We start from the raw sequence: 16058 nt of genomic DNA, 5'->3' as shown, positions 1-16058 counted from the left end.
ATTTCACCAGTATTGTAAGCTCTTATTTTAAGACAAGTTTCAAATGAAGAGAAAATCTTTAGTTTGTAAGCCAGTTCAAAGCTTCTTCCTTTTTGCTCTTTCTCTAAGAACTGTCAATTGTCTTGACCATGAAAAAGATATGTGATTTCTAAGCTAAACTCTTTGTTACACTCAAGGGTTTTTCATAGTTCACTTTTGCTGTAGATAAGCACAGTTTCCTGTAACAAATATTAGTAGTCGGCTTAGTTAATGTAATTAGTTTCTCCAGACTCAGTACTCTCAACTACTTACTGATTTAACATAATTCCTGGACAAGACTAAACTTGTAAGTGAAATACATCTAACAAAACATCATACATTTTAGTCACTTGGGCCTTGTCTACATAGGGAAATTGACCAACATAGCTATTGCAGAATAAGCTTTCCTCAATAGTGCCTCATGTAGACACTCTGTTCGAGAATAAAAGTATCCAAAGGTTGCTGGAGACACTCAGCCTAAATTTAGGCCTAAATTATTACAAGGATTCTGGCCGATGTGTGGATGTACAGAATGTTATTATTTAAAATGCATATTTTCTCTGTCTTCACTACATAGTGCCACGACAAACATGTTACATGTTACAATACATTACCAATGTATTGTATTCTCTGAGCACATCTGCCATGAAACAGAGAAACCATCCACCAGCATGGAAAGGGTTAAGGAGAGCCTTTGGGCGCAGCTAGCCCTCCCACATTATACCTGCAGCCAATGCCGGGCCCAGAGGAGAGAGAAAAGGAGAGAACCTGGCTCAGTTTGGGGCTGATTAGCGAAGAGGCAGGAGCTAGCTGCCTCCCTGCCTGAGGAGAAGGATCACTGTCCAGGCAGCAAAGGCAGACACCAAGAAAGAAGCACCATCTCCCTAACCAAGGGAGACTGAGGAAGAGGCTGAGGAGCACCCAGCCTAAGAGAAACCCAAGTGACCAAAGCACAGAGACCCTGGGGGGGTTCTGACCCCGCCAAACGTATGGCTGCCCTGCCCAGAGGAACCTGGGACCATGGCAGGGCACCACTCATGATCCATGAGGGGGCACTACTAGAGACAAGCCGCCACAGTGACTTTGACTATAGGGGCCACACCCCAAACTGAAGGGACAGTGGTAGGAAGTAGCCCTGGGCAGTGGATGTAGACTCCCTGCTGGGAGGTCTCCTACTCAGGAGTTGACCTACACAGGGCCCTGGGCTGGGACTCAGTGGAATGGGAAGGGCTGGAACACCCTGCCCCCCGCCTCCACCCCTGCCTTAAAGACTGAGGTCCCTCGACCAAGTAGGATGCTGGAAATCAAGCACTCCAATCAAGAACTCCAAGCAGCCCAACCCTCCTTACAGGCACATGCTGCCTCTGGCTGAAGTCTCAGGAAAGTAGATGAACCGACTGATGAGGTCAAAGCCAGAAGTCAGCATTGAGAGAGAGGGGTTTACATTGCACTGTCCTTCTTTAAGAGAATGCTAAGCTCGGCCATTCAGAAGTCATGGTGTGACTATTGCAGATGCACTCACAGCCTTAATGTTGCTCAAACTGTAATTACATAATTCGCTGCTATTTCTCAGTAGCACAATATACAGTTTTTTCTACAGTGTTAGACACACATATCTTCTGCATCGTGTACCACTCTGTGTATGCCAGACTGCCTACAAGTTATTTATGTCCAAGATATTGTAGAATCGTTCCCTCAATCACAGAGTGATAAAGTTTAATCAAAAAGGGACCACTCGATCATCCAGTGTGACCTATGTCTACCACAGTCCAACCAGCATCACCTAGCACCTACACACAAAACCCAACCACTGAAATTAGATCAAAGCATTATAGCCCAACAGAAACTATACTATTCTGCATCACAGGCAGGAACTTGGAGGGATTTCACATTTAATGAGACAGGGTTTCTGTGGTGCCTTGAGTCCACATTCAGTCCACACTATTATAGAGGACAAACCTTGACAATATTTTTAATCAAGGGCCTACTTGCCTCTGCAAGACTGGGGGATTATTGTTTAAATGAAAAAAATGTTGGCATGTGTGGCAAGTGTGATTTGGAAAGACATAACTTGCCAAATGGCTTCTTTAGTAAGTTATTACCTTCCCAAGTGTCATTTAATTCTTTCACCACCTGTCAAGTGTTATTTACTCCATTGGTATTAGAGTCTTTCAAAAGAAGTCATATATTTTTTTTCAGTGGGGAAAAGGCTTTACTCCTTCCCCCTACTCTCTGTCTATTCAATCAGCTCCACCCTTGTTGCACAAATTGCATTTCCTCCCCCATCCAAAAAAAAAAAAATTGAGAGAGACAGTCACCCACCTTAAAACAGCCAGCAGCCCATTTATTAGGATTTGGAAGATCCAGGCTCAAATCCCTGTGCTAAATTACCTCTTGAAGTCCTGGGAATGTGTGTGGACTTGTGCTCACCCACAACTGAAAGCGCCTTCCCTAGCCCAAGGGGAGAAGCCACTAAGCCCAGGTTCAACTAAATTTGGGGGACAACAAATGATCAAACAGGAATGGGAGTGAACATTATAGAGCCATAAACAGAGCTCCTGAAGGGAACACTGAGCAGAGAACTCCAGACAGCATCCACTACTCCTCAAAAGCGCCTAAGGAGCCAGTGCACGCGTGGCCCAGAGGAACTCTGCCTGGATGTGTGATTGAAGGGAGGGACAGAAATAAGCTTCACAGTCACAGGGTGCCTCTCCGTCCAACATCCTCCTCCTGATTTTATAGGTAGCCATGCTGGCCAGCACCAGGAGGAGGTTGATGAGGAGATCTTGCGAATTCATGGGGCCACGGACAGGGTGTGCGTGGAAATCAGGAGGTGCAGGGGGAAAGTGCAGCCAAACCGTAGGCGAAGGTTCTGGAGAAGCTGGAAAAGGGGCAGCAATCTGGTGCACTTGAGATAATGTGCGCCAGAGTCTCCCTCATGCCACAAAAAGGACAACTGTCACAGGAATAGGGGTGAACCGCGCCATGTTCACACTCCATGAAGGAGCCGCCAGCTGATATCCCCAGTGGACCGTGGAACCGATATCCCCAGTGGACTGTGGAATACAGGCTGGCCAACTGGGGTTCCTCACCCTCCACAGATGGCAGAAGGTCCTGCCACTTAGTATCAAGGTGGGACACAAGGGTGAGGAAATAGAATGCGTGGAGTACAAGTGTGTATAGATGTTTCCTTGGCGTGGTTCATAAATGAACCAGCTGCAGATCGCGCAGCCGGCTCAGACTGTGGGGGGGTGGGGGAGGAAGCGGGCTTGGGGGGCTCACAGGGCAAGGACGTGATAACTAGGTCCAGAGGGCCACCCTGCACTGAATCAGCTGAGCAGGAACTTCAACCAGAATCTCCCACTTCCTGGATGAGTGCCTTAACAACTGAGCTAGCAGCTCTTCTAGGGTGGATCATGCTCTCAGAATTCCATTCTGGCCCTGAGAAACTGAACATTTAAACTGAGTTGTTCCACAGAAGATTTTGGTTTTGATGAATTTGCATTTTCTGATTAAAAAAAACAAGTTGGCTAAAATTTCCCAATCTGCTCTACTTTCAGCATTGCGGCACAGAATTCTGCCAATTGAACTGGAAACAATAATTCCATTAGCTGGCAGCTATTATCCTCCAGCTTGCAGACAGCTTTCCTCAGGTAGAGCAGTCTCTAGACGGGAATGAGACCTTAGCATGAATTACACTTTGGTTATAGGTTCACCACTGTGAAAATGTTTTTTGATGCTTTATTCTTGCTGTAGCTTTGGCTACATAACCAGAAGTTTAAGGGCATAATAACTAACTAAACTGCTGTGTTCCTACAAAACTGACAAACATTTTATTTCAGTCCCAGCAAAGGACAGAAGAGACTTGGGTAATAAAAAGGCCATAGAGTTGATTAAGCCCACTTGGAGAGCTTTTGTACCATGGCTACCAAGATTATTTTTAAGGACACCAGAGATAATCATCTTAGAAGATTACTACAAGCAAGGAGACTGAGGAGTGATGAGCATTGCAGATAACTGCACTAGCCTGATGGTGTTTTGAAAAGCAACATGTTTCCATGTATACTGCTACCGAGGCTTAAACTCTAAGCTCCTGCTAAGATACGAACAAACTCTAAAAAATAAAATTAAGGTTGCTTTCGTTCTCTGGGAGCACCATCAGCCACCTTAGCACAGTGCCAAAGAACATGTGCTATGTAAAGCTGTTACTTTGTTAAATCTGCAAGGAGCTGTATATGCGCTTTTGATTAATGAAGCTATCTTGCCACAAATCACTTGCTGTAGACAAATATTACAACACAAAATAATTACAGCAACAAACAAGTCATGCAGAAGAGGAGAGATTTTTTAAAAACGGTATGGCTGAATCAGATTTGAGAATAAAATGTGATTACATATGAAAAAACAACAAAGCTGCCCATGAAAAATGAGGACTGATACCAATTTACCATGTAATATATACAGTTGATAAGGATAGATATGTTACTAGTATGGGAGTGACTAGGCTAGTGAGATTATGTAATGGTATTATGGAAGTAACTATGCAACTGTATGAAGGTACTGAGCATACTCAATATAAAATAGATGTCTTTAGAAGCCTGAGCAGACGCAGACTGAGCTGAGTGCTTATGAAGATAACACAGTGCTGTGCTTTTTTGCCTGACTCCTGAGTGCTTACTGAACATTGCACTGTATGTCTGTTTGAAGGAATATGCAATATTGATATACAACAAGTTTTCTTTCCTTGTGTATTGTCTTTTTCTTCTAGACATTGAAAAATAAATCCAGTTTCCATCTGCATTTAGCAAACCTTTTGCACGACACACCAGAAATGAAAAGGAGGACTTGTGGCACCTTAGAGACTAACACATTTATTAGAGCATAAGCTTTCGTGAGCTACAGCTCACTTCATCGGATGCGTGCTCTAATAAATTTGTTAGTCTCTAAGGTGCCACAAGTCCTCCTTTTCTTTTTACGGATACAGACTAACACGGCTGCTACTCTGACACCACAAATGGTGACCAAAATGAGTTTCCTTGCTTATGTTAGACTAATTAGCAGACACTTGGAGTATACGGGCCTCCAGAGATTCCCACCACCTCCACCTCCAAACAAAAAGCCGACAGCTTCAATCTTCCTCACACCTGTAGGAGGTCTTTAAGATCTAAGCCTTTTAAGAACAGAGCTGGGGACCAGAAGACATTGTTGCTCCATTCGGTTTTGCAGAGACACTGTCTGTCAGTAACCCACCTGACCTCAGACCTTGCTACCAAAATGAAGCCCCAGAAAAAAAAAATGCTGAAAGCTTTGTGAGGCCTGATAGACGAAGCAGCGTGGCTGAAACTTAAACAAAGGAGAGAGTCAAAAAAGGGAAATAAAGGGGATAGTGATTGGTGCAGGCATGGCTGTAGGGAATGGCTTGCTCCACCATTCATCACAAATGTAGTAGGTGAACACATGCCTACTGGCTACCCCATGCAGATCTTGCCATTACCTGACCTTCTCTCTCCCTCTCTGCTGTTCAAACTAATCTCCACAAAAACTCTAGCTACAGCTTAATCTTGGTATTGTAGAACCACTGGAGTCTTCTGTTTTAGGGTCCTTCACTCTGTGTGAGTGGGGAAATTGAATATAGAGGGGAAAAGACTCATAATGGTGGACATTGAACACCCGTACTCACTCTCTTGGGAGAAACCCCACTTCTTGTTGAGAATAGCTTTCCATGTCACCTGTTGAAGGTTAAGGCAAGCAGGCACAAATGAAGTTATAGATTGAAATAAAGATGGTCGCTATCTACAAGAAGACTTGTGGTAGCACCCCCTAGGATAGTCATTTTTTGACAGGTGGGAGGAGGAGGAGAAGAAAGGAGCACTTTTCCTCCCTCAGGTATCTGGTTGGAAGGGGTTGGGGGAGAACCATTCCCAGTCCTCCAAAGAGTGTGAAGAGACTAATGGTGAGGTTGAAAGGGAGCAGAGACAGGTGGAAGTATAGCAGGCTTCACTTCATGAAGAGCAAGTGGAAACTCGGTTGGCTCCACTGGACATGACTAGCCCTTCTATTCTGATTCCCCCTCCCAGCACCAGATGCCTTAGATGATTGGGGTTGGAGCAGAGAAACTCCTCTCTCATCACTCTGCTCCTGTAGAATTATGCTACCCTTTGCCACTGATAACTCTGCCTAGTTTTACTAGATACATTACATTCAAGCACCCTAGTGTTTCTGGATTCTGCGGGAGCTTAAGAAACATGTCCGTCCCTTGGTAGCTTGTTCCTATTCTTGTTGGAGGACATTCTCCATCATATCTTTCAGAGGGATCAGAGAATTTTTTTTAATGGTCGATGTGAAGTATTTGCCCTGAGGTCTCAAGAGCTGTATTTCAGGAGTGGAGGAAGGCGGTGCCTGACTTTGTAAAATCTCAGCTCCTTTGCCTGTACTGGCTCGAGTGACCATCTCCCCAGAAGTCCCAGACCCTGAAGTGATTCATGACTCCTCCTCAACCCTGCTGGCCTCATTATACAACAGGATGCTGATGGGGGCCAAGAAGAGCATATAATTTTGCACCACTACCTAGCACAGCTAGTTCAGCAACACTCTCTCTCTCTGCCCCTGAGGAGGACCCTGACTCATGGCAGGAACCAGAATCCAAGGCTGTAAAGTTTTACAGTTTACCCTCACTGTTCCCACCAGTAGCCCCTCCTGCTTTGTTGTCACATGCCTGAAGCCCAGCCCTCCCACCACTCCATCCACTCCATCCACAAATGCTCCAGAAGCAAGATATGTCTATAGAACAGTTTTATTGAAAGCCCATGAATCATTGTTACACATTCAGTGGAAGCAACAACAAAGATTATTAATGAACTGTCATTGTGCCCCCATGTCTGTGCATTTCCCAGTGAGCATGCTGGACGCTATAGTCCCAGGGCCATACAGGAGGTAGGGGATGGGTTTGCTCAGGGACTGGTTTGGGGGATAGGGCAGTTTTAGAAAACATACAGTTGTTCAAAGACCCGCCTTCCCCCCTTTTTCCCATCCCCTTATAAATGGTAGTCACACAGAAGTTAGGGGAGGAGGGGTACGTGAGTGGGTTAGGTATGGGCTCACTTAGGCTTAGGAAAGGAAAAGGAACCCCGTAATCACATCAGCTCTTTCTCCCTATTATCCTTAGAAGTGTTTTATAGCATTCCCAGACCCTGGTGTCTAGCCTCTCCTTGTTCTGTGGTCCATAGGTGTAGACTTTGGCTCTTGGGGATCAAAACCCAAAGATATGTAGGCACATAAGTGCCAATGTCAGTCCGCACTTTTCCTGCAGCAGCATAGGGTGATATGTCCCTCGGCATAGAAACAGAAGTTACCTTCTGGTTCCCTACTGTTCCATGATGCATGAGTATATGGCATCCCAGATTTCCCTTGCCCACGGGGAACTAGGACAGGGTGCACAAGGCTGAGCTCCAGCTGTCTGTACAAGATTTGCAAACCCATTCTGTCCTGTGCCTACTTGGTATGGAAGTACTCTCCTTTTCCTTCACAAACATTGTGGATGGCCCTGTAAGCCACTATAATGTGAACCACGATGGCCACAATGGAAGCTAGATAGGTACACAGATATCGCCAATGAGCGTAAAGCCATCCAAACGTGCACCCAACCACCATTCTGCAGCTACTTGGTCTGTACTTGAATTTCTTTTTGTCTGGGGCACTGCTGCTGTCAGGGTACAGCTTCATAAGCCAAGTTAGAAGCAGGTAAGCAGGGTCCCCTAAAATAATTGGTGCACTGAGACGCTGTGCAGAGCTATATTGGTTTTTGGGGAATAGAGTTCCTTCTTCCTTCTGCAAGTATAATCCCAATCTCCTGAGCACCCCTGCGTCATGAATCTTTTTTGTGTGTCAGAACAGAACCACATCTTCCATGACTTGGTCCATGTCTTCTGACAGAACGGGGAGGTAAGTGGGACCTGCCATCACTAAATGTGTGAAGGCAGAGGCCAGTTCCAACCACATGCATCAAGGCTGTTCCAGGAGCATCTCCGGCGATGCAGAAAACTCTGGGATATGGATACCACCCTTGTTAATGCTGCCATTTCATTTTATACCAACAAGGAGCAGTGCGGACGTAGCTATATGCGTGTACCTTGTGTATAACTGTGCCCTGTACAGCGTATGTGGACACACAGTACGGTTCCAGAGTATATGTGCTAGCAGTCCAAGGACAACTACTGATGGATGCTTGCAAGTAACAGATGTAGTTTGAAGGACAAAAAGGGAAATTACAGATAGGAGAGGGTTTGGAAAGTATATCAGGTTGCAGGAGGGGGGTTTACAATCAGGCAATTAGAACAGCATGTCCAGATGGGAACAAAGGTAGGAAGAAGGCAAAAGGTCAGTGTGGTTACAGTGATTTATAAAGGACTATACAGCAGGTCGAAACTGGACAGGTACATTAGCTGGTCAATTCCAGACTTTCTAACGTTTAGGGTTTTTTTTAAGGTGAAATAGTTTATTAGAATTTCTTAACATTGTTATTGGGGCTAGCTAGACTACAATGAAACACTTTCAATCCTAATCTTCAACAGGCTTGTGTAACCTAGTGTCCAGTCCCGAATAGGGTTGTAGAACCTGAACCATATTGATTTCTCAGAATTTTCCTAGTCAAACAATTAGGGAAATATTTTGAGCAGACTGGCACAACAAAGCCAGGATATACTTTGTACTCCACCTAGCACAGTGGTGTCCTGGACCGTGACTGGGCTCCTAAGCATTGCGAGCAAACAAATAATATTGTTAATTTAATAACTATTCGAGTTTACAGTTGGCTTTATTGCATCTCTTTCACATTGAAAGTCCCTGTCCCAAAGTAGTAAGGTTAATTTATATTTTAAATTTAAATTGTTTCAAAACTGATTTGCAAACTACTTGTTAATTTACAGACTTACCTGCAGTGAAAGCTAGAAAGATCCATTACTCTTGGCATTCTTGACATACCAGTACCTCCCCCAGCAATGTTCATTTCACATTTTAAATGAAAAAAAAAAATCAGTGTTTTGGAGTGTAAGCAGTACCTGTTAATTAGGCTAAGAGCCTGCTGATCAGATAGATTAAACTTCAGTGAACAGGAGTATCTGTTTTAAAGCCGCTACAGATGGCCAAGGATAATAGGTTAAATAAATCTCTTTCTGATTATATGAAGATGAAGTCACTCACCAAGACTACTTTAATTCAGTAGAAAAATCACAGAAATAGTACCAGATTTTCATTAGACTGCTCTTGAAAGTCAGTCTTGCCTGTTAAAGTGGTCATATTTTTAGTGATTTATTTTTAAAGAAATCTGTAAGATTTCACATAAAACAGCATATCTAGTGCTACCAAAACATTTTTAGTAGATGCAAAAAATTAGTCACATTTTTAAAATTTGGGTACATTATTTCCAGAACCTGTTTTAGTTTCCACTGGGATCCAATGACATCTGATTTGAAAGCTAAAGACACTACATCACCAGCAAACATGCTGTGATACACAACTGATTCTGAACAAAGAATAGTTACTTATCACACAGTAACTGTGTTTATTCAAGATTTTATAGTCAATGTGGATCCCAGTGTAGATGTGCATGTGCCTTATGCACAAGAGATTGGCATCTTTTGAAAAGCAGTGTCCTCATTTACCCCATCGCCACATATGCCTGTGAGAGGGTATAATGGAGAAGCTGCAACACTTACAGGGACCTCAGGAGAAGTTTGGCAAGCAGTGACATAGACATACACATTGACCTGTAGCCTAGTAGTCTGAGGCAACTATGCACCATCATAGTCAGACTTGACTTTAGGTCATTTGTTAGTGGCAGGAGAGATTGGAACTTGTCCTCTGGGAGGTAGGCTTTGACTGACAAGAGTTGATAATGGTCCTTCTGAACTCGTGTGTGTGATGGGGTGAGAATTTTTCACAGCACACAAGGAGACCTAGCTGGTGAACAAGGAGAGGACATATTCTAGGGCTGTCTGTCCCCCATTGGACCTACCTCAGATCAACCAATCACCTAGGTATGGGTAAAATTTGCTACCACTGCTAGGCCTTTTGTGAAAAGTCTTGCCGAAGTGGAGAATCTGAATGGCTTGCATCTTATACTGGTCATGACTACCTCAGGTACTGTGAATCTCAGGTACTTCCTGGGGCTAGATGGATGGTTATAGGGAAGTACGTATCCTGGAAGTTGAGAGCCATGAAACAGTCCTGAGCTTGAAGTGACAGAACATTAGGAGGGAAGGGTATCATCCTGAACCTGAGAAGGTGTATGTAATTTGCTGAGTTTGCTCAGGTCTAGCATAAGATGAAGACATAAGGAAATCAAGAAGTAGAAGCTGCTTTCCTTGTATTCAATTGGCACCTCCTCTATGGCTCCTAGATGAAGCAACAAAGCCACTTCTGCTTGAAGAAACAGGCTCTTGTGAGAAGTGTCCCTGAAGGAGGTGGAAGGGAGACAGGTAGGGGGTAAGCAGTGAAACTGGATAGAGATCATTGCCCATGGCTACCCTAACATCCAACTGATTAGTGTTGCAGACCATACCTGATTGGACTGGGGCGATGAAGCTTCCAAAGGTCACATGCTCTAAACTGGCTCCAGTGGAGCTCATGATAATCCTGTAAAATTTGCCAACATGCCGCTGGTGCAAAGTACCTCACCAAGAAAGAAGACTCGCATCTCCTTGTGTATCTGAGCTTTTCCTTGGAAGGATAATTGTGCTGTCTGGCATGATCTGATGGGTTCCTCTGGCTCAGAGGCTGGTAGCTATAAGTTCTGTGATAAGAGGCCAGAGTGTAGATTCCCAGGAGCACATGGTAGCCTGTGAGTCCTTCTAGGAATGTACAGCATTGTGTGTGTGTTTGCAGACAACTCCATGCCTTTGAAGGGTAGAGCTTTATCATGGCTTTCACTTCCTTGGGAATACACATGAAGCCAGGATACCTTTTGCATCATCACCATCAGAGCCATGGACCTGGCCAAAGAGTCTGAAGCATCCATGACCACTTGGAAGACCATCTTAGCCACCAGCTGACCTTCCTTGAGGACCTCTTTAAGATCATCCCTGCTCTCAGATGGGATCTTGGACATAAAAGTTATTATTCTGTCCCAAGTTAGGAATTCTATTTGCCTAGAAGAGCGTGACTATTCACCACTTGTAACTGAAGGGAGAAGGAAGGTGTAGACATTTCTCCTGAACAAGTCTACCTTCTTTTGTTCTTTATGTTTTGGGATGCTTTCGTTGGATTTGGACTTTTCCTGCACTGTTGAGACTACCAAGAAGCCCAGAACATATAGATATAAAAACCCTTTCTGTGGGACATTGCACCGCTTTTCTGCTCTGTGTGGCTGATTGTGTCAGGCATTTGTCACAGGGCGTTAGCAGTGTTGAGCAATCCTTCATTTACTGGAAGGGCGATCCTGGCTGGGCCTGATGTCAGTATATCAAACAACTTATGAGATATTTTTGGATAACTGATGTTTCTATTTGTAGTGTGCCTACTATTCTGATAAGCAGATCTTGGAATGTCTTAAAATCATCCAGCAGGTGCCACACCTACCATTTCATCCAGAGATGAGCACAAAAGGTGTTGGGGAAAAGGGTGCGGGAAGACATGAGAAGGATGTTCCTCTTCTGGTTCCATGTCTTTTAGTGTCTCACTTTCTTCCTGGCACGGTTTCAGTGGTCTGGTCAACGATGTCACCCAGGACTGCGATCGCCTCTGCCTGGAATAGGGATCAGCTTTTGGATGTATGTGGAGGACCCCAATTAGGCTAATAGGGCCACAGTAATATGCAACATGGATATATCTGGCTTTTTGGATGATGGCCAGTCCAATACCAGCCCTGGTATAGTTGCTGTCAATATTTCCATGGTCTCACCTGTTAACTTCTGGAGAGCGTCCCTTGCTCAAGGGAGGTGAGAAGGTATGTCCAGGTGACAGGGGAAATCTATTATTTTTCCTTAAGGGTGGCACTGAGGTATTTCACACTCTCAGTACTGGTTTTGCTTCAATGCCAGTTGTTGCCTTGGTAGCAGCATGGGTCTGGATCCTCCAAGGACGTGTCTGACAGTACTGTAAGCGATTCTGCTGATGTGGTCAACACAGATGGTTGTACCGTTGTGGGTTGAGTCAGTGCCAGGATAAGTTTAGTCAGGGCTGTGATAGTACATGGCTCCTTGTCACTGCCCATGAAGTTAGTGAAGGACATCACAAGATAGTCCCCTGGAAGCTTTATGCAGTGTTTCTCCACTTATAGTAACTGCCCTTATGCTCAGAAGGACTTCTCTCTGTGCTGAGCTTTGGTGTCAGCACAGATGGTGCCAGCTGCAGCACCAAATCCCTTTTCTATGCCCGGGTTTACTCTATGCTAGCCTTGGGCATCACACATCTACTGGAGGAGGTGCTTTCCTCCAGTACCTGGCGGAATCTGTCTGACTCCTCTGGGTCCAAAAAGACTTTTATTGATGGCTGCAGCAAGTGGAGCGTCAGTTGAGAGTCTCTAACTTGTGAGTCCTCAAAGAAAATGGTCAGCATATTGAACATCCTATCTGGTATATGGCTCTCATCCAAGCAGAAGAGGCATCTCCTATGCCCACCCGTAAACATGATTAGCCTGTCGCAGGAAGGGTTGGGCTGGAGTCCAAGGGCTTAGAATCTGCCATGCAGCAGCAGCAGTTGCATGTCAAGGATCAAGTTCATTAAGTGTAGTTTCCTACAACACACAGATAAGAGTTCTGAAGTGCTCAGAAAAGTTTAGCCAGACCTAAAGACTAGTGGTGCAGACACTTGCTAGGCGCCGTTTTGCCCCTCATCTTTATGCCCTTGTATGGGAGCATGAGACGGTACAGGGGGCATATGTAGCCCTGACAGAAATCGCTATTCAAAAGATTCTGATCTCATGTGCCTGCACACTCACAGGATCCACACTGACACATATTTTAAGACCACCACTTACCAGGAATTGCTCAGGGCTGCAAAGCAAGTCAGAAATACAACCAGAACTAAAACTCAGGTGTCCCTCGATTCCAGTCCCACATGGGTTCCACTAGGACAGAATGTCTTTCAAAACACACCACACTGTAAGCTTGGGTTGAAAAATGCACTTGCCCACTCACCTACTCAAGTGGTAAATCTTCCGTGCAGGGCTCTGTGACCTAAAGCAATATTTTCCATAGAACCTACCTTTCCATTTTAAAAGATAGCCTGGTCCTTATGGTTAAGGCATTTTGCGATGGGACCCCCACGTAAATTGAATCTACAGACAGATTAAGTCAGACAGTGGGGCAATGCCTTTGCTTCTGCTCATGTCTCCGCCAACCATCAACAGGAAAAGTTGACTATTATTATCTTTCACCAGTGTTACTCATGGGTCTGGAAGTCGGGCAGTCGTTAATCTGATAAGTACTGCAACATTTAGTTGCTAGTTGGAGAAGCAAAAAAGCTAATAGGAGGTGGGCACATATGTTTTTGGACAAAACTTCTTTCACCAAAAAAATGCAGATTTGGGTCAACTGAAACATTTTGGGAATCGGTGTCTATTTTGGTGAATTGTTTCAGATGAAACAAAATCTTTTTTTTTTTTTTTGGAAATGTCAAAATTAAGCATTTTGATTTTTTTTTAAGCTACACTCACAAGGGAATGTAGGCATTGGTCACAAAACCACTGGCATAGTAGCGGCACCACTGTCCCCCTTTTAACCGTTAGCCCACGCACCTGCAACGTGGAAGATTCAGGCTCAATTTCTTGCTTAGGAACAGGGACTTGAATCCAAATCTCCCCTGACACGACCACCACCACCACACACACACACACACAGATTATCCTAATACACACACACTTGAGTTCCCTAATCACCAGGCTATCAGAGATTCTGGAAGGGTCTTTCTCAATCTCCTGTTGAAGCTGTTCCACTCTGTATAAATATTCTTTGGCACAGGAACTGGAACCCAGGTGTTCCCCTCACCCCCATGAGTGACCTAACCACCATACTATAGAATCACACACACTCTCTCTCTGCTCCTATCACTATTGAAGTATTTTATGCAAAGTGGAACTGCTTCAATGGGAGAGATCGAGAGACTCACCCCAGAATAGCCAGTAGCCCAAAGGTCAAGGTGCTCACCTGGGAGAGGGAGACTTGGGTTCAAGTCCCTGCTCCGGAGCAGGGATTCCAACCTGGGTCTCTCCCCCACATCCTTGGTGAGTGCCCTATCCACTAGGCTCTAGGTTATAAGGCAGGAACCACTGCTACCACTGCTTTTGAATCTAAGCCACCATTATTTTTTTTGCTTTAAAAAAAAAATAAAAATTTTAAATATCCTAAAACAAAATGTTTCATTCAACCTACGTGACATGTTTTCAATCCAGCCAAAATTAAAAAGAAAAAAATCTGTTTCCATTGAACCTGAACTATTTTATTTTATTTTTCGGAACTCCCAGAGAATGAAAAATAAAACCAGTTATTTGCCCAGCTCTAAAAACAGATGACAAAGGTACAGGAGCTATTCAGCAGGAAGGAAGGCTCAAAAAGCCGAGGGGTGGGGTACAGTAGTCACATGACAATGAAAATGCAGAGGGTTGGGGGAATGGCTCCTTCTTTTTCAGCAGCTTAAATTTAGGGGAAGGTGAAAAGTTTTCAGCAGACACAGGCTAATAAGAAAATCTAACCCCCTTACACAGAGCTCACCAACAGCAGGTTGGTAGAAACCCATCCCGTTGGGGGAAGTAACTGGGCTGCACACCAGTGTCCTTATTGTTTGTACTGACTCCAGGAAGTAGCCATATATCATACGTTCTGACCCAAAATGAACACTACAAAGTTAGTGATCTCATTCAATATAGTTGAGAATTACAGGGATATCTCAAAAGATGTGTCAATTTCATTACTGAACTACACCTTCAAATAATTTTTTCAAAACAAAATCTCACAACAAAGCAAGTTTTAATATAGTACTTTTGCAAATTTTAATGTACTGACATATGAAAACAGCAATTTGGGTTTACTGGAAATAGATTTTTCAAGTTTACCATAAAAATGAAGACTAAACTGTTCTCTCACCTTCATGTTACAAGATGTTTTAAGATTCCTGAGCTTCAGTTTTAGAAGCAAAACGTTATAAAAATTATTTAACTAGATAAATTGCATCCTTGAATCTGAACATTGCAAGTAAAAAATAATTTAGCAAGAAGGCCCCTTTTCAAAAAACAACACATCTTTATATACTTGAAACATAAATTTAACTGTTTCCATACTATTTTAAATAATTAGAAACAGCCAAAACATTTTAAAGACATGACATAGAGCAGCTTTCTGGCCATTTTTGAATATTTCCTGGTGTTCTAAAAGCATAATAGTGCAACTATTCTGAAATAGAAAAGAATGCTGAAATATATAAGTGATCATTTGGGCCTTCTGATTTTCCACAAAGTAAATAAACCTCAAAGAACAATGGAGGCATTGCAGCACAGTTTAAAAGATATTCTGTCAATATTATGGTCACTTTCAAATTTCATACAAAAATACTGCCCCCGGCTCAATTAGCCAAAATTCTGCTTTGCTACATGTTTTTTCATTGAGTGCATAAGGAACGGTTTGTAGTCAAATATTTTGTACACAATTACTTGCCAAGACTGGAATCCTGATAACTGACACCTATATCTCTCCTAATTCAGAGGATGTTGTGATTGCAGACATTAGAAACTAAGTGATCTAATCAAAAGATTCAGAAAATGGAAACTAATGAAAACCAAGTTAGGTTGGTTATCAGCACTGTAGAAACTCAAGCACATACGGTTATATCTACAGCACTGTCGTAACGTAAAAAAAAGGAGACAAAACAGATCATGAAGAAACATCAAAATCTAGTTATCTGTATCTTGGTTCCATGAACTAGATTCCAGTTAGATAAGTCACCAAACAGCAACTTCATCTTTTCCCCGCAGTAGTCACACAGCTGAGACCTACTTCAGAACTTTCTGGCCCTGATCTGTCCTGTAATGGCCTTTTTTGAAGGTGACTTCC

This window comes from Lepidochelys kempii, chromosome 1 (genome assembly GCF_965140265.1).
Source record: "Lepidochelys kempii isolate rLepKem1 chromosome 1, rLepKem1.hap2, whole genome shotgun sequence".
In the NCBI taxonomy this organism is placed as follows: domain Eukaryota; kingdom Metazoa; phylum Chordata; order Testudines; family Cheloniidae; genus Lepidochelys; species Lepidochelys kempii.
The sequence above is the reverse complement of the archived record's forward strand: the minus strand, read 5'-3'. Positions refer to the sequence as shown.